We start from the raw sequence: 19,606 nt of genomic DNA, 5'->3' as shown, positions 1-19,606 counted from the left end.
TGTCATTGATAAGTTTGGCTATCAAGTATTCAAAATTTCAGCTTTTCTTTGTATTTTTTTTAATGTGTCTTATTGAAATTTCCAGTTTTTAACAGATTTTCTTATAGCCTAATTGTGGAACTTTTGCATTGTGCTCTCATTATTACAGATTTTCAGATAGAAAGTGTTTTTATGTATAGTTATTTTTATGAATCTCTTTTTAAATACATAATTTTTCACATTCTGTAATTGTTACTATGTACATGTAGGCAGTTTTATCAACCATTTGTATAGATTTACTGCACAAAATGGATTCGAGTTAATAACCTTCTGTGGCAGTCATCTTTATGAACACTTACGTTTTTTCCATTAATTTTTTGTTTGTAAAAATGAAGTTAATTCATATTCTAAGGTGAAGAGCAAGATTTTATTCACTTATGTACACTCAAATAACTTTGCCTTTGAATAACTATTGTTTTTCCTGGATAAAAAAATTCATGGTAATGATCAAGGGGAATATATTTATTTCTTCATTTATGTACTCAGAAAATTAAGGGGCATCTAAGTTCCAGGTCCTGTGCTGACTCCTGGAGATGTATCCATGAAAAGGACACACGCAACATTTCTTTTGGAGCTCAGGGTGCCTCTTTTAAAAGTTCACCCAGTGAAAATTTGTTTAAATAACTACCCTATTGAATGACATTTTTCTCCATAGACTAAATTCAAGATAATGTTTGACCATGTTTTTAAAAATCTTTAAAAAAAATCTTTTAGCATTTCAGTTTTTCCCATGGAAATTCAGTGGGGAGTTCCTCTAATGCTCTTTGCTCCAATTTGAAAAGCAGTGTTGAATGAATGTAACCTGGGGTTGTGTGCTTTCTCTGAAACTCCTCTGGGAGTTCCATTAATTTAGTGACTGGAAAGAGATGAAGCCCTAATTATCACTAAATAAACTAGCATTCTGGTTGAGGCATTGGTCCCATCTATTGGGTTGTCAGAAAAGTTATGACATATTTTTTTCTATGTTTTTCGTCGTAAAAATGCGTCATGACTTTTCCAACAACCCAATATTTTGATTAGGGCAAATGCATCATGGAGATCATATCTGGGTATCTCGATTGGCACCCTCATGTAGACCTATAAGGATAAGGATAAGACCTTGGAATTTCTGACACAGCTAAAGCCCTGTCCATAACTAACTGGCACTCCTAGATAATATTCTCTCTGGGATCCCCATCCCCTCAGATGTGAGATTATCTTCTATCCAATGAAGCTTAAAAGAACTTCAAAGATGGTCTGCCTTTATGTTGAATTATCAGCACAAACCTTGAGCATACCTGTGCCACAAAGACATGTTTTCCTTGATATTGTTGAAACACAGTTGACCACGGATGCTAATTTTGTGTGCAATTAAATGACATGAGCTATTTTACTTCTGCATTGACTCAGATATTTATTTATTTACTTATGATCTGAACATTGGTTGAAACTTTTCACAGGGGGACCCTTTTTCTATTGCACCTCAAGTGTGCTTATAGTTCATAGATGGCCCGCGGAAAAGACTACTGAACTTGGAGCATGAACCTGCCAAGTTCCTGTTTTAATGTTCACCTTTGCATAATGCCTAACATATTCTGGTGTGTGGCATGCTTAATGACTTATGTAAAATTAACTTTTGTGTGTCATTGTGTTGCTTTGCAGGTTAAGTGAAAATTATTGTGAGGGTTTATGGGGCAACAGTTTCAGTGTATATCTGTCTAATTGCCCTTCCACCACAGTACACCAACTCAAACTTCAAAATAACAGACATAATATTGCCCTCTGAGGCTTAAATTAGTAGACTCTGTAAAGATTGAATATAAGTAACTTCTGGAATAAATAGCATTATTTCTTTACGTGCGATGAAAGAAGTTTTAGAACATGGAAAACTGCAATCGGTGATAGGTGAAGAAATTTGGTGAGGCAATATGTGTATGTGATTGTAATATAGGAAGAAGAAATAAATGGACTGTAGCCTTTTTGAGAAATGGGAGAATGGGTGAGGTGAGGGGGTGGGTGGTTAGAAAACTTACAATAGGGAATTCACTATCCTAAACAGGTGCTTGTCAAGGTGATCCTAAGACCATTCATACATTGTACTCCACTGCTTGAATTCTATACAATCCTGATTGCATGGAACAGGTGGGTTGGTCTTGTAGGAACAAGAATTCTAGTCTACTTGAAGCTCTTCTCACTGTAAATTAGTTTATCAACAATCGGGTTTTTTTCGGTACACGTTTGGTTTTTAATATCTGTCTTCTCTGCCAGACTGTCAGCTCTGTGATGGCAGGCAGGGACTTTAATGATGTGTTGTCCGTTTTCTCCACATTCTCTTCCAATCCAAATACAACAGCTTGGAAAGTGACTGGCCACATGGGCACTTGATAAATAATATGTTTATCTTACTTTCATTTATTCTGGGGATGATTACAGTTTGATTAGCTGTGTAGAAAACCTTCAGTTTCTGTTTCACCACGTCACAGTGACCTCTGGGTTTTAAAGCTGTCCTGTCGTCATGATCAAGAAAAGGATTTGTTGGTCAACAAGTCGAATTCCCAGGAGTCAATCTAAAATAAAGGTACCCTTGAGATTGAGGATGGCGATACCAGTAGTAGTTTTTAAGCACAAGGTTTTGTGTAAGCTCCTTTTGAGTGAGTCCTGGATCTTAATATGTTTATTCGTCAAACACTTATGTAGCATTAATCACTTGACCAGTACTGTTGTATCTTAAAAATTAGTATTTATAATACTAATGGAGTGTAAGTACCATTATCTGTTATCTTCATCTTCCAGAGGTGAAAACTGAGGTACAGAGAGGTTAGGTAACTTGCACAGGGTCACACAGCTATAAGTACAGGAGCTAGAGTTCATTTCAGGCACTCTGGTTCCAGAGCTTCTGTGTTTTTCACCTCCATGTTATCCTGTCTCTCTATAATAAAAGCAGTCACCAGCACATTTGTGTTTTGTTGTAAAGTTTAAACAGCTCTGTGCTATTAAACTGAAACATTGTCGTCCCATTTGTTTCTGTTGTTATTGCCTGGCTGCCTGTGCTTTGTTTCCTGGGCAGAGGAAAGCTTTAAAGGAGCTTTCCTTGCCTTCTTTTGTTTCCCGTGCTGACCCTCAGAACTCGCCTTTTATCAGCCTCTTTCCCCTGTTTGCTAGTGGAGCACCCGTAACTGCTTCTGATTGAGGGAGTGTTTTGTTCCAGGTATAGTTAACTTGAGGTTTTATTGTCCTGGCATGAAGTCATATAATCCCTCCCCAGGCTCAAATTTCCCCTCCTTGACATTTCCCCAAGAATTCCTTTTGAGTCTGTTTCACGGTTGAATCCGAGTGGCAGTCAAAAAGTTCTTCCTTATTTGACCACAGCCTGTCCTGGGTTGTAAGTCCTTGCCTTTCCTGCTCTGTTCCTTGTGATGATAGTTCTGTTGGGAATAATTAGAAAAGAGGAAAAGCAGGATTTGGAAAGAGCAGAATAATGGTTATGGTGCAGAGGTTCTGCACCTGAGCCCTGGGACAGAGTGAGGGACATAAAACAGTATAGATCCAGGTGGGGCTTATCTTTGGGGGGAAGAAGAAGACATTCTTTTTCTGGTTGGACCTCTTTCGGCTGGAAATGATCACCACTGAAGTTAATTACCCTTTATGACCTATGTTCTCTGTGCCAGGGTCAATCCTTGGTATTACTCTTTGTGCACTGTTTATAACTTCACACCAAGGACAGTTGTCTTTCCCCCAATTTATCCTGAAGGAACTAAGTTAAGATTGGGTAAGTACAGTAACTTGTCCAAGATCACTTCTGTAAGCAGCAGACCTGGAATTCAGCTAAGGATTATGGTAGACCCTGGCCTTCATCCTAGGACACTGGTGAGGCCCACCATGGACCAGACTGACTGGTGATGATAACAGTGGTGGGCCAGGTGAGTTGAAGTCCATTTTTTCTTGTTCACACTGACGAAAGATAATTTGGCCAATATCGTGTTAGCAAATCTTCATGTACTTCTCTATTTAATTAATCAAACATGTTGTTGCGTGCTAATTGTGTGCTAAGGGAGAAAAAGGCGAGTCAGGTGACCTCCCTTCTTTACATTATAGTACATCAGAGGAGACCAAGACAGAGCTATAGATCAGGCGGGCCCAGGTGCCAGCAGAGGTATGGGCAGAGTGATCAGGAGTGGAGGCCTGGGAGGACCTCCCAGAGGAGGCAATGCTGAGCTGAGTCCGGATGAATGTGGAGGAGCTTCCATCCTGTGGGGTGCGGGTGAAGATGCTGAGCAGGAGCAGTGGTCCTCCCCTTTGAGGAGCTGTGGTCCTCCCCTTTGAGGAGCTGTGGTCCTCCCCTTTGAGGAGCTGGAGGGAGTCAGTCAGGTGTGATCTGCAGATAGTGGGTATGCCTGATGGCGTTTTGACTGGGGAGGTCAAAGCCTTCATCACATACTAAGGAGTTTGGGCTTCTGCCGGTAGGGGATCAGAGATACTGAAGGAATCCCCAAAATAAAGAACATCAATGCCTTATTGGGGTAGCCATATAATTAATCATCCAAACTGAGACGCTTTTGTTAGGAAAAATAGGCGCTAAGTGGTTGGGACACTGGACAACAGGTAGGAACCAAGGCTGGTCTGGTCAACTCAGGACATATGTCACCCACCTTGTAGGCTCTGCTTTCTGCTTGTTTATTAATAGTCTTTCTATGTTTTCTTTTGGCTTTTTAAATGCAGAGCTCCACCAACACTGGAATTGTTCCACTGTGTAAAGATGGTAAAGAACTTTCTTTTTATTTTCTTAATTTTTTTAAAGCAAGGATCTGTCCAGATTTAGAATTTTAGAGCTGAAAGGGTACTTTAAAAATCATACCATCCAACTCACTCACCTTAGAAATAAGGAGACTGAAGTTCTGAAGTTAATTGAGAAATTTAGGTCCGAGTTGACTGGTGGCCCAAACCAAGACCCAGGTTTGCTGACTTCCAGTAAGGTGCTATTCTCACTGCCTCTATCTCCACCTTGTTCAGTCCCAGCCACGTTTTCCATCATTTTCTGCCTTGTGAACATAAACATGTATTTATGTGGCTAGCCAGGATTAGGTGTAAACACTGGCTATAAAGGTACCTGGCACCAACGGAAAGGGTCTCCTTGAATTTGGCCTCATTATAACCAACTGGTAACCTTTCTAATGAAACTTTGACAAAACTCATTGGAAACTGAATTACTTCCACATTATGTAGTTTTTAATACATATTAGCATCCTGTTAGCTTTCTTAATAATAATAGCATATTAGTTTTTCATTTATCTTGTTTTTTTGTTGTTTGTTTTGATGTTTATGTTTTACCCACTGTATGTGTGTGTGTGTTTCCCACTTATGTTCATTGAGGCAGGATGCCTCTGGGATCTATTCCTGACTCTCCCATTAACTGGGTGATTCTGGGCCAGTTTCTTTCTTTGTGCATTAATTTCTCTGCACCTTCATTGGTGAGATAAAGTTGGCCAATTTGGTTTCCAAGGTTGTTTAGAGTTCTGTTCATTACCCTATAAATAAAGTAAGGGCATAACCACTGTGGATCAGCCATGTAGAGTTTTCTAGTGGAAAACATAAATGGCATTGGAATTAAAAGCAAGGGATGTTCTTTTTCTCTTCATCAGTTTCTTTAATAATTAGCGTTAGATGTATCATTCCCCATGGAGTGGCACATTCATAGAGGATAATTTCAAAGGGATGATTTTGGTTTTGCTTTGCTCTCCAGCAGAGAGCCGCATGACAGGAAAGGAAGGTTCCCAGTTGGCCCCGTTGCTAAGGGAACGGAGTGGACACAAGAGTCTCTTCTTTCCTGGCCACAGGTGACCAGCTGCACGTCCTGTTGCTCTGAAGAGGAACCAAAGCTACCCCAAGTCTCCTCAGGTCCCTGTGGCCTCTCACTGAAGGCCTCATTGAGGAAGAACCCGGAAAATATTCATGAGCACCTTGATGGTTTGGCCAGCGCTGGCTTAGCACCCTGGGTGTGGTCAGGGGAGACACCCCACCCCACACTGCTGCCCAGACCCCCAATTTTGGGCCCTGGTCAACAGAGAAAACAAATTTCAAACACCATTTTGTTGTCCAACTCCATTCAAATGTTTTTACTCAGAAGAAACTTTTAAACAGAAACAGAAAACAAAAATACCCCATTAACCTAACAGAGTTCCTTTTGAGGTGTGGACAGAGCAGCCAGAACATGAAACTCTTTGTTATTTTAGGGCTGATGAGAGCGATTCAGACCTTGTCCAGCCGAGATTCCTGTTGGTTTCAACGTAAATGCTGCACAGTCATTTGTCCTTATCATTAAAGGTCCTAAGAGATGCAAAGGTTCTTTGAATGAATTGTGGTGACCACTGGGAATCACTGTTGCTTTTGACTTGAGAGCTTAGATTTGGAATAAAATAGGCCAGAGTTTAGAATTCGAATCCTGACTCCTCACATACTAGTTTCACAACCATGAGTAAATGACTTCGCCTCGCTGCTGAGCCTGTTTCAGAATTAATAAAATAAGGACAGTAGGATCTTTCTCATCAAGTGGTTGTGAGCATTAGGTGAGCTGATTCATATAAAGCACACGTAGCACAGGAGCTGGCTAATATAAAACACTAAACTGTGTTGTCATTACTGTGAGATCTTGTCTGCATGTACATCCCTCTCCTTTCTCTTTCTGACACCCACCCTGACCCACACACCAGCATACATACAATAGTGAATTTGGTGGTTGAGTTGGTGCTTCATTTCTATGACATGGTTTACAAGGACCATTGTGTTCTAGCACCTGTTGGCTCTAATAACAGGCTGTGAGTTTCATTCTGAGTGACCTTTGCTTTTTCCACAGATATGTACGTACTGCACAGTTGCCAGCATCTTGGGCCTCAGCCCTATGTATGAAAATTCCTTTAGCACCACAAGAAATGGCCTTGCTGGCCTGGTAGCTCCCCAGAGATGATTAAACGGTGTTGGCTATTAAAATGAATTTTGAAATGCAACAGGCCATTTTGTCAGTATGTGTTAGAAAGGGCCTTCAGCTCCTTCAGGTGGACTTGCAAGGCTTAGGGCACAGCTGGCAGCCGAGCCATCATTTAGGAAACCACTCATTCTGTTTCCTGTGGATCCGCAGTGAAGGACCATGTGTGGCATAAATGGAAGAAATGGCAGAAGGAGAGGGTCATGAGACCTTAACTGCTGTTCTCCAGCTGGTCCCAGTGTTACAATGTGATCGATTACCTGTGATGTCGTTATTCTGGGCCTCATCACTGTTCACCTAGGAGGAAAAGGATGTTTAACTCATCTTCTAATCTCTCACTGCTACTTCATGAATCTCCTTGGAGCCTTGTTATGGACATGGCGTGATGGCAGGGCTTTATCTTACTTCCCAGCACCTAGGACAGGGCCCAGCACTTGACAAGCTCTAGATATTTTTGGAATGAATAAATGAAATGTGCCTTTTATTCTGGATGGAGTTTAATAGGTCCCTTAGTAACAATAAAGATAGACCTGTGTAGCCTGAAATTCAATGTGACTTAATAATAAGTTTCATTCGAAGGAATATTTGTTATAAAGTTCCACATCTTGCTCAGCAAGGACATTTTTTTAGGCTAAGTTTCAGTGTGAGCTTGTTAATAATGGTATATTTTGCCAACCAACGGGTATTGAATATCTACTAGGCCCTCTGTTAAGGAGTAGGGATGCAAAGACAAATGGAAATACAGACCTTGTTCTAAAGCAGCTCTCATTTTAGGAGGTCAGGATAGGCCATTTAAACAAATAAACGAATACAATATAATATGGTAAATAATGTAAGCAAGGTGCTATGGGAATGCTGTCTTCTGACTGGGCGATGTCAGGAAAGACTTCATGATGGTGATATTGGAATAATTACATCTTAGAGGATGTGTAGGAGTTTCTCATGTGAACCTATGCAAAGAAATTATTTCTATTAGATACTCTGAATTGAATTCAGTGTTCAGTCACTTCCTTGTGTTGCCACTAACATGTCACTTAGATATGACAGTTAACTCCCGTTAGGCTTGCAAATCTTCATGTAAATTGCTAGAGGTGGGAGGGGAAGCTTGCATAATTTTAAGGTAATATTGTACTTATAATATTTTGCCTACATTTTTTACTGGTGTAATATATTTATTATTTTTTTTTGAATTGACCATAGTTAGCATATTCACATCATCCCATTAGTTATAAAGTTGAATGAATTTGAATGGTTACTGACCTACAAGGAAAGCAATGAATTTCTACACGTACAAATTAACGTGGAAAGTAAGAAGAGCTCTATACTGACGTGCATATCATTGAGATATCACGGCCAGGAAATGTTGACACCTACCCTTAGAAGCACATACACACATGCGAATCGCCAAATTTGGCAAGTAAAAATAATCGCATGGTACATACTTATACTAACGAAAGTATTCATTTTTTATCTGAAAATGAAATTTAACTGGGCATTGGGTATTTTATCTGGCAACACCAACACACCCGGCCTTGGACGGCAATTAAGCATTTTAGATGACAATCTACTCTCTCTCTATAGATTTTCCTTTTTGTCTTACAGGTTTTCATAATATCCTGGATCAATTTAAGTACACATGGAGTTTCACTTATTTAAATATTTCTGATTTGTTTTTGAGGTATCTGGAAATAAAAGGACATTCCTGGCTTACTGAATCTTATATTTGTTTCTCATGCTTATGAACAGGTATAATGAACCTCCTGTTCAAAACTGAATTGACTCCTGTCACACATTCTTTGTCATGCTCTTTGAAAACATTTTAATGAAATTTGTTTTTCCATATAAGCAAAGGATTTCTTTTCTTGTGTTTCTACCTGTGATTCCCCCCTGCCCCCCCCCTTTTTTTGAGGCCTAAACTAGAGCCTGTGCCTCTGAGAAGCTTATTTTTATTTGTGTCTTTTAGTGGAGATGATAGCGTCTAGACTGAATGTGGTCATGGCTTTACTTAAACCCTGGCAGGTCTCCTCCGCCAATAGAGGGTTATTGTAATGATCCAAAGCAAATATGAAGTCCTAGTAGGGTGATGCAGCAATAACAGGGTCTTTTTGAAGAAATGGGGTTGAATCTGGCATCAGGAGACTGGAAACTCATGGCTTCACCTATTTATCCAGCCCAAGTTGACTTTTGTTGACACAGAGAACGCTGCATTTTAAGTAGCGTTTTCCATGAGTTCATTCTAAACAGGTCTTTTCTGCACTTCAAAAAGCTTCTCTTCATGTGGCAGGCATGAATTCATTTGCTTGAGTTGTTTTCCTTTCTTTTGGGAGAGAGAAGATAGCCCTGCCTTCCAGGGCCTGCACGGGAGACTGATGAAGTGAAAAAGCTGACAAGCTTTTGCTATAGCCAGCAAATGATTCACCGCCTTATGCTGGAGGGATTTGCTTTACTAACCTTGCGGAGCATGTGATGCCTGGGAATATCTTCTCGAATATTACTCCAGCCCCAAAGAAAAGCCGAGCTATAAATCGAGGAGCTGGAATCAGTGGGTTTCTGAATGAAAACAGGAGAGACTGTATTTGGACAACCTATAGAGTTCATATACGTATAATGATCAAATAAACAGCAGTTGTAGAGATTAGAGCACTAGGTCTATTTAATTTGGCAAATTCTAATGCCTTGGGGGAAGAAGGAAGTGAAGATGTTTTCATTAAAAAAACACTGTTTCTAAGACACCAGGCACATACTTTAGCATGTTTACAGGTACCAACCCATAAGAATTTATTTAGGGCCGGCCGAGTGGCGCGATGGTTAAGAACTGGCTTGGGACGCCAGAGGGCCCTGGTTCAGATCCCACATATGAGGGCCAGTGACACTGCCCTCTATAGCTAAGATGCTAAACAACAGCTCAACCTGGAGCTGGGCTGCCATGAGTCGCCGGCAACGGCTAGGCTGTAGCCCCTGTGGGCAGTGGGTTGCCATGGGCTACCATATGTAGCCAGCAGTCAGTGTGAGCAGCTGGCAGCTGCAGTGAGTGGCTGTCCAGAAGCCAGCGACTGATCTGCCTCACATGGAAAGAGCGCAATATTGGTGCCAACTTGGGCCAGTGAAGCAATGTCCACCACAACTAGACTGAAGAACAAAAGGATAGCAAGTTGTCTGTTCCCCTTCCCCCAATTCCCATCCCACCAATTCCCCAATAAAAATCTTAAAAAAACCCAAAAACAATTTATTTAAAAGGGAAGATGATGCTGTAGAAACCAAATTTGAACAGTAAGTTTGACTGTAGTGTAGATGATTACATTGCTGTGCTAAGATTATAAGATTCATATAATTCTATAAAGAAATTTCTTAATATTTTAGTTTAATCTGAATTCTACCACCTTTAAGGCAAGAAATCTGTCACTAAGCATGCATAAATTTAAAAGACACCAGAAGCAGGAACAGAAAAAATTGGAAACAGAATTAGAAAATTCACTTCTATATATCGATCTGTCGATACTATGTTACTTATTAAATGATTTACTGCTATTGCATTACACATTCGATATGTTGTCCCTCAGCAGTTATTGATCTGCCACTTTAATAATGTTGTATGTAGCTTTATTACTATGTAGCTTATTTTGTTTATGGGATATTTTGACCCAATGTTTTGATTAGACTTTGAGGACATTATTGTACTATCTTTATGAGTATAAATATTTAAATCAGAATTAGAGTAGCATTCAATTTTTGTTGAGAAGGTATTTCCTGGAGTATATTATTAGTCTGCTTTAATCCCTTCAGCAATTTAATGTATACCAGTTAAAACATTTTGAGCTTGCTACATTTTTTTCAGATTTAATTTAACTGAAATTTTCATAAGAATCAAATGTTTTTGAATACATTATAAAATGAAGACTTAATCTATCGATGAGTTGTTTTTTTAACACATCAGACTGTAACAAAGTGTCTACCAGTGTGAGCTGTCATTTTTTCCTCTCACAATTACTTTCCTTGGCCTTATTTTATAGATAGATTTTATCAAAATATTTGATTTTGGGGTTTTTAATATGTAATAAGTTTTACTGTGTACAGTTCAACTGTTAATTTTATTTTTAATTCATTTTATCTACCAATTTTAAATTTTCTTGGGCCAACATTTATGGTTATGAGAATTTCTAAAAAAAGGAGGATAATAATGTTAACACCTGAGCACTTACTAGTCATCAAGACTCATTGTTATACTTTGCTCCAAATATATGTAATATAAAGTTTTAAGCAAGAATCTTAATCTCTCTAAATTTCAGTTCCGTCATCTGCCAAATATAGATAATATAGTTTTGTGAAGATCATATATGATAATGATTGTGAAAGCTGTTTTTACAGGAAGTGTCACATAAATGTAAGCTATGAATGTTTTTGCAGCTGCTGCTTATAGAGCAGTAACAACAACAACAACAAAAAGTTGGAATGCTAAGCAAGAAATGTGATATAGTGTGGTTGCAAAGGCATTAACTATATTCTAACTCCTGATTTGCCACTACTGGTTGGAGTGACTTTGGGCAATCCACTTAACCTTTATGACACTTTCCTCATCTGTACCATGAAGGGCCTCACTACTTCAGTGTTTCTTCAAGTGTGATCCAAGAACCACCCATATCTGAATCACCTGGGAGGCTTGTTAACACTGGCGGATTCCTGGGCCCCAGCTCAGACCTGCTGAAGCAGAATCCTTGTGTTAGCATCCAGGCATCTATACTTCAGTCACACAAACCTTGACAATGACAGCAATAGGAGTCTCTGGCTTTGGTTTAAATTACATGGCATTAAACCCATCCTTGCTCATTTCTAATGTCTGGTTTTCACCTTTTTCGAAATGGACACATTGGTACCACTTACACAGTGGGTCTGTGATTGTCCCCAGACATGTGTGTTCGTACACCTGCTTTACTAGGGAGAGGATGAGGGGAGGAAAGTAGAGGAAGGTGAGGTTAGGGAGAAAATGCAATACAGTACGTCTGAATGATGCAATATTATATAATCACTGGGGCATTTAGGTAGTCTCTCTCTCTCTCTGCTATTATAAATAACATTGAGATAAATATTATCTAATACGAATCCTTACTTTCCTCAGTGAGACTTTATGAATCTTCGTTACTTACCGTTCAATGTTCTGTAGAAGGTTTGTACCAATTTACACTCTTACCACAAGGGAATGAGAAAACTTTGTTACATCTGTGCCGGTATGAGATGGCTTTTTTTTCTCTTAATGGTGTCATGTTGTAACCATTATACTTATTGGTGAGGATAGACACTAGCAAACCTAGAAAAGAGGTGGAAAGTTTTCTGGGATTTAGAAACTAAGAACAAACAAAAATAGAAATGCATTTAGTGTCATTTAAATATATGTCCTACTTTGAAGTACTTTGTTCCATGGAAAGGTCTAATGTATATTTATTTCTTCAGGAACCTAAAGGTCTAACAGCTGAACAGTATAGCACAGGGGATGATGGTGTTAGGTCTGAAGTGCCAACTGCATAGATTCTAATCCTGGCTCCACCACGTGCCAGTAAAATATATAACTTGGTGTTTGCATCGCATGATCATATGGCTGTGTTGAAACTTAAAGCCCCTGGATTAATCCTCATCCTGTTAGGTCTTCATTATATTGTGAGAAGAAGGGGCAGGCCAGGAGGATTGGGACCCATCGTTTTTCCCAAACTCAGTGGGACAGGTTTTCCTGGAACTAAATGGTGCTTCCATGTCAAGGAATCCTGAAAGACTGTGGAAACAGATACACAAAACTCACTTCAGAGAGCCCCAATTTTTCTGTCTTCCCTAGACAACTCTAACTCCTAGTGTAGAGGTTTCCATAATTTCTCAGTGCCCTTATTGTCTCGATAAGTTTTTCACAGTGCCTGACAGTTTCATTCATTATGCAGTTAAATCAACTTAAGGATGTAGGTCCTGATAAATTAGTAGCCATTACATAAAACAACAAAAACACATATGTTGGAAGACATAGTTTTATCTAATTCTTAACAGCAGTTATCAACGACTGAATGTGCCTGTTGGGCACTGCACAACTTCTCAAAACTTGAACTCAGATTAGACACTGCTATCTTTATTTCCTGTTCTGCACTGAGTTTTACGAAGTACTGAAGTTTTATCATGGCAGACATGTTGCAAAGACATGACGTCATCAAAAGGAACATAATGCCATCTAATGTTGAAACTGTGAACTTTATTTACCTCGAGCTAGTAGGTTCACATGGCATCTGACAGATGTTGAGTGTCACTGTTTCCCTCAAATTTAAAAGATCCGGCTGTGCTCTTTTAAATTCACTTTGGAACCCGAAGGCACCATGGAGTCCACTTTGGGGACCAGGGCCCTGCTGTGTTCCTGATTGCTGGCTTTACTTCAGTTGTATTTTGTTTCCTCCTGGCTAGTTGACTCTTCTTGTTTCCTAGCTCTTGTTTTTGTTCATTACTTGGCTCTAGCTGTCTAGTTTCCTCCCCCTTCGCCCAGTCTCCATCACGCAACAGCAGCGTCTGCCCTTGCCCTGGACCATTGCAGACTTAGCTGCAGCCCTGGAGGCCCTGATATGCTTTGGTAGCTGTCTGTAGAGGTCAGTCACTGTGCTCTAAATCTCACAGGACTCCGTCAGTTCACAACCCCGGGGAATATCATTTCCACTGCAGGCTGCCTAAACGGTATGCCAGTGATATGGCTTATCTTTAGCGGCTGATCTGTGGCGGTCTCCCTGTGGTACGGGTGGGGATGCCCTCCGCACTTGACCTCCCAACTCACCAGGGGAACTCTTCGCCTTATAACAACAAAGACCTGTCCAGACCACATCTCATTGCTGCTGTTCTTGGCGTGTCAACCCAGAAAATGTACTGAAGCAGTTGAGTGGTTAATTGTGGGCTCTGGACCAGACTGCTTGCTTTTATATCCTAGGTTTACCACTTATTGCTTAATTTCCTGAAACTTCAGATTCCTCATCTGTAAAATGGAGATGATAATAATAGGTCTTACTTTGTGTGAGACTCAAATTAGAAAATAAAATGAAATAAAATAGAATGTGGTACCCCATAGCACAATGGCAGGCATTAATAAATGGCATTAAAGCACTTAATAAATGTTAATAAATAAATGTTGAAAAAACGTACTGCTTTTTCCTGTGTATTCTGACAGCAACTATGAAATTTACCTTCAAATATTTTAATTTTTGTTAGGAATAAAGTAACCACTCATTTTTAGAATTTCATATCTGTCTTTGCCAGTTTATGAGAGGAAACATCAATATTAAAGTGAAAAAGCACCTAGCTTTGATATAACATTTGGTTTATACATACTAAATTATCTTCATAGACATATATCATCTCTCAAGATTTGCATGACGCTATCGGTATATATTGTATAGGTATGGCAGCGCAGGTATTATTCCTATTTTAGAGATGACAAAACTGAGGCTCAAGAGATTATGCAGATTGTTGGAGAAAATGCAATGTTTTCTGGAGCCACACCCAAACTCAGGATTTGTAACGTCAGTGTTTGTGCTCCATACTTGCTATGTTGCTACCTTTTAATATTTCTAAAGTTAAAATGAGAGAGGAAGGAAGGTAGTGAGAAAGGAGGAAGGAAAGAAGGAAGGAAAGAAAGGAAAAGGAAAGAGAAGATGATTGTTACTCTTTTACTTTTGTAAGCAATAAAAATTTGCTGTTTTGGCTGTGTCTGGTACATTTAAGTGTTATAGTAGTTTGTGCTTTTAATTGGTATATAGGAATCACAAAGCTGAAAAAAAAGTTGCCAGGGCTTTGTTAGAAATCATTTCAAAAGAGACAATTCTTGTGACCTTTGAAAGGCATAGTAAAAAGACTGTATTCATCACTCAAAAGTTATAATGCAAGAGTTTTTAAGTTTAGTTTCTAAAGGACAGAAAAATGCTTTACTAAAAAGAGTCAAACTTTCTCTTCTCCCTATTCTCTGTTTTTCCAAATGTTCACATGCCTAACCCTTTCACCCACGCTACAGCCTTCGCTGCCTCACCACTTTCTGGGCACAGCGGCATGGAAACACATCATCAGGGTATAATTTTGCACACAGCGGAGAGCACATGCTATTATGGAACCGAGTCTCAGCTGAATAGCCTGGCCTTAGGTTATGTTTCGACCTCAGTGTTAAAATGGAAATGAAACCTTGGCTCCTTCTTTCGGGTCTGTAGGAAGTTTGCTGGTCCCATGCTTGTTTGGTGGTTTTCATGCCCAAATGGCAAGTGAGGGGAGAACAAATGGTCTGGTTGCTTTGAGGTTGAAGGCATGGACTTGAATGTGCTGAGTCACTGCAACAGTGTAAAGAAGAAGCTTGATTCTCTCTGTTGGCTAACTAGAAAATTGTGGAAGTCGCAGACTGGCTTGTCTAAACATTTTCTGGCCTTCCAGAGGCAAGCTTCTTTGGGCAAGCAAGCACTGAGTCCTCACAGGGACCAACGTATGCTGGTCCTCTGGCCATGCATCGTGGACATGGCGGCAGCAGCTTTGGTTTACGAATCTGAAACATTTAATGTGGGAGAGCAGCTTGGCTAAGTATGATGTAAGCTGTTCAGAAAAGAGTCTGATGTCAGTCATACCTCAATAAAGTGGTTTGAAAAATAGATTTTAAGGCTACACACATACAAAAAGAATGTAAGTGCTAGCAACCCTTAAAACAAAAGAGTCTCAAGTTTCCATTCCATTTCTTTTTCTGTTTGGTTGCTATTGTAAGGCAATTCCCATGCAAGTTGACTGTCTTTAGATGTTGTATTAGTTTTATTTTATGCTGCATAACAGGTTACCACAAACTTAGTGGTAAAACGTCCATTTCCTGTCACACAGTTTCTGTAGATCAGAATTGCAGTCACGCCATAGAGGGTTCTCTGTTCAGGGTCTCACCAGGCTGAAGTCAATGTGGTAACTGGGCTATGTTCTCATCTGGAGGCTAGACTAGGGAAATATCTGCTTCCAAGATCTGTCAGGTGGTTAGCAGAATTTATTCCTTGTAGAATTCATCGCACCTTCTTCAAAGTCAGAAATGGAGAGAGAGAGAGTTCTGTGCCTTCCAGTCTCTTGCATCCAGATTGATTTTAAAAGATTCATTTCTCATAGACACAGACGATGGTTGAGTGGTTACCAGAGAGAGGGTAAGGGGGCAGGGGGTGGTAGATGAGGGGAAAAGGGATCAAATATATGGTGATGGAAGGAGAGCTGACTCTGGGTGAAGAACACACAATGTGATGTGTAGATGATGTATTACAGAATTATACACTTGAAACCTATGTAACTTTACTAACCATTGTGACCCCAATAAAACTTAATTAAAAAGAAATCATTTTTGACTAAATCTGACTGACCCAGGATAATCTCCTATTTGAAATCAATTTAAAGTCAGTGTAATTACGTCTACAAAATCCCTTCACCTTTGCCACTTAACAGAACCTAATCAAGGAAGTGATGTTCTATAACCATTGCCATATTCTGTGTGTTAGAAGCAAGCTGCAAGCTCTTTCTGCACATGGGAAGGGACTATACAAGTGAGTGAGTGACTCATTGTGGGTCACCTTAGGGTGTGTCCACCATAGATGTACCATTGTTTTGAATACAGTTGTGGAAAAAAAAAAAGCTTTTGAAAAGCACCATTTTAAAAGGAATTAGTCTTATTAGGTGGAAGACTAAAGGACGGAGTATTATGTATTTAAACCTACATTTATTTATTTTTTTGCCCCAGAAATAATTGTTTTTCCTTAAAGAATGTATCCTTTAACCCTTCTTTCCTGTGTTTTTCTCTTCCTTGGGCTGCTGAGACATTACTCTTTCCTGATTGTTCTATCTCTTGACTTATTCCTTCACTTGCACTTTCTCCATCTACTCTGTTTTTGAAATGTCACATCTCTGACCTGACAGTCCCTTTGGTTAGGATAGCTGGAAGTCTTATATGCTGACCACTCACTTTTTGAGCACAGTGGCACAGAAACACATAAGCACAATGTAATTGTGACCCTGCAGATAAGCCAGCCACTCTGCTGGGGTTAGGTTGTAATCTGAGAGTTGGCTGAATGGCCTGTGGGTCACAGACCTTCGACTATTTGGATCTCACTGTTAAAGTAGGAATGAAAATTTATTTTCTTCTTTTTGGTCTGTAGGAGACATGCTGGTTCCAGTCATGTTGGGTGCTTTTTATGTCCAAATGGCAGCCTAACATAAATAGTTTAACAGACGTGTGCAGAGTATGTACCTGTGTTTGTTTATATTTAACCTTGTATAACAGAAGAGGATTTAAGGTAGTTTAGAAAGATGCATACAATTCCAGAGGACAAAGTTGAATTAAAAGTATTAAAAATAAGCAAGAACAAGGAGAGAAAGGGGAAAATAAATGTAAGAAAGTGACATGGAATCAGATAAGGATATACTTTCCAGCAATTCATGCAGTCGTAAACACAATTAGATTCATGATTTGGTGGCCAAAAGGTAAAATCAGGGGACATAGCTACTCTGAGCACTGAACCATTTCTCCTACAGGTCTTCATCCACGATGGTCACATCGGCCATGGTGTGATGTCCCGCACAAGTCTCAGCGTTCAGCACACGCACCACCACATCCCATGCAGTTGTTTCTTACCACATTCCCCTATGGAGGCCCAAGTGCATTGCAGTGAAAGCATTTCTGTGGGGCCCAACTTTCTAATACATTGGTTGACTCAATCTAGAATGGCATTTAGAATAGTATTTTTTAGTCTTTTAAAAACGTATTGCCTTGCCCCCCTACAGTTTAGGACATTTTTTTTTCTTTAGCTGAGCCATCCTGCCACCTGTTGGCCCCTCAGCGGCAGCTCAGCTCCGGCCGGGACTCGAACTGCTTTGCTCAGAGCTCAGACTCTTGAGTGAGCTCTTAACCAACTGAGCCACTCAGCTGGCCCTAGGAAAATTTTAAAATTTTATTTTCCATACCTTGGATTATGTTTCAAAAAGTTTTTATCTTCCAACTTCAAGGTTGTTATAGTACTAAAAATAAATATACACAGAACTAGGAATTCTGCTCTATCTTCTCCCAACAGCCTTTAACAATCTTTATTTTAGCTTAAATTGGAAGACTGAATTCTGTAGTTTGCTATACATTTTTATATGATGGTCCTTTTTTCAAGGTTTTTTTTTTTTAAATCAGATTATATTTCCTGATAACATCTGGACACTGTTATTGAAAAATTTCTGGTTGAGTATAGAACGTTTGAAGTTAGTGGAGTTTTTTTTGTTTGTTTTGGCAGGGGTGGGAGGTGGGGAGCGGTAACTAGCATTGTCTAGAGAAAACCTGAGGAGCTTAAAAAGACATCTGCCTCATTAGGAGACTCTCCCACCTTCACTGCAAGGAAAGAAAAAGGAGAACCCATGGCCAAGCAAAGGATCTCCTTGTAATCATAATGGTTGTCCTGCCAGAGCAAGCCTTCTAGGCCTCACAGCTGAGACACAAAGGCTGCATGTGATATTTGTTATAATAACTATTCACTGATTTATTCCTGATTATCAAAGTAAGTCACATCTAATGTCAATGTTTTATAAGGTCTAGAGCATTTAAACATGTCACCCTGCATTTGACTACCATTATTTTGACCTATTTTCATCCAGTGCGTTTTTTCTTTTTTTTTTTTTTTCATGGCAGTGTGTAGCCTTGTGGCTCGGAATGCAGGCCTCTAGGGGCCTTCAGATCTGGATTCAGATCCCAGCTCCACTATTTAGCTGTGTTGCTCAGAAAAGCTTCTTGAGTTCTCTGAACCCGAGTTTCCTCATTTTAAAAATAGAGATAGTAGGAGTGCCTATCTCATAAAGTTATTGCAAGAGCTACATGACTGAGTATATCTGATGAGCTTAGCACAGTACAAGGCATACGGCAAAGCCTCCACAGAAGCTAGCTATTTTGTGTATATATACAAGCATCTAAATATATACAGCCACATTATAAAATGGATGTCATACTCAGTCCTGCTTCCTTTATCCTTAACATTTAAAATCGGCCTAATATTTTACCACAGGATTATATCATTCTATGCGTATCTGTTTGCTTTATTTTGGTCATTTATGTTGTCATCATGGTTTAAAAATTGATTAATTTGATAATTTATTAAAATACCCTGTTGACAGATGCTCAGAAGTAAGCAGGGAGAGGCAGCTATGCAATTTCTCTTCTTAGGGAAGTCGGTTACTGTTTCATTATTGATGATAAGTATAGACAAATAATTAAAATGTACATCTAAAGACTGTAAACTGTTCATATCCTTTTATGTCTTTGTACTTCTAGGCATTCTGAGAAAAAAATATGTACAAAGATATATTTATAGATAGTTGCATGTGTATGTGTGCATGCACACATATGTATAACATGTCCACAGGCTTGATTCCATCAAAGATGGAATTATAAATTTTGTTGTGTATTGCATTTTTCAAATGTTCTACATTGTTTACTTATTACTCTCATAAAATAGCAATAAATATTAATTTTTTAAAAAGATTTTTATTGGGGAATTGGGGGGATGGGAACAGTGCTGGGGAATTGGGGGAAGGGGAACAGACAAGTTGCTGTTGTTTTGTTCTTCAGTCTAG

General features: G+C 39.4%; 1 protein-coding gene across 8 annotated transcripts in view; it reads left to right on the top strand.

Annotated features, from left to right (window-relative positions):
• The window catches only part of LPAR1 (lysophosphatidic acid receptor 1), a 247,682-nt gene that overhangs the window by 187,062 nt on the left and 41,014 nt on the right, over positions 1-19,606 (top strand). The window lies entirely within an intron of this gene.

The sequence above is a fragment of the Hipposideros armiger genome, unplaced genomic scaffold (assembly GCF_001890085.2).
Source record: "Hipposideros armiger isolate ML-2016 unplaced genomic scaffold, ASM189008v1 scaffold_24, whole genome shotgun sequence".
NCBI lineage: Eukaryota > Metazoa > Chordata > Mammalia > Chiroptera > Hipposideridae > Hipposideros > Hipposideros armiger.
Note: the sequence above shows the minus strand (reverse complement) of the source record. Positions and strands in the feature narration are given on the sequence as shown.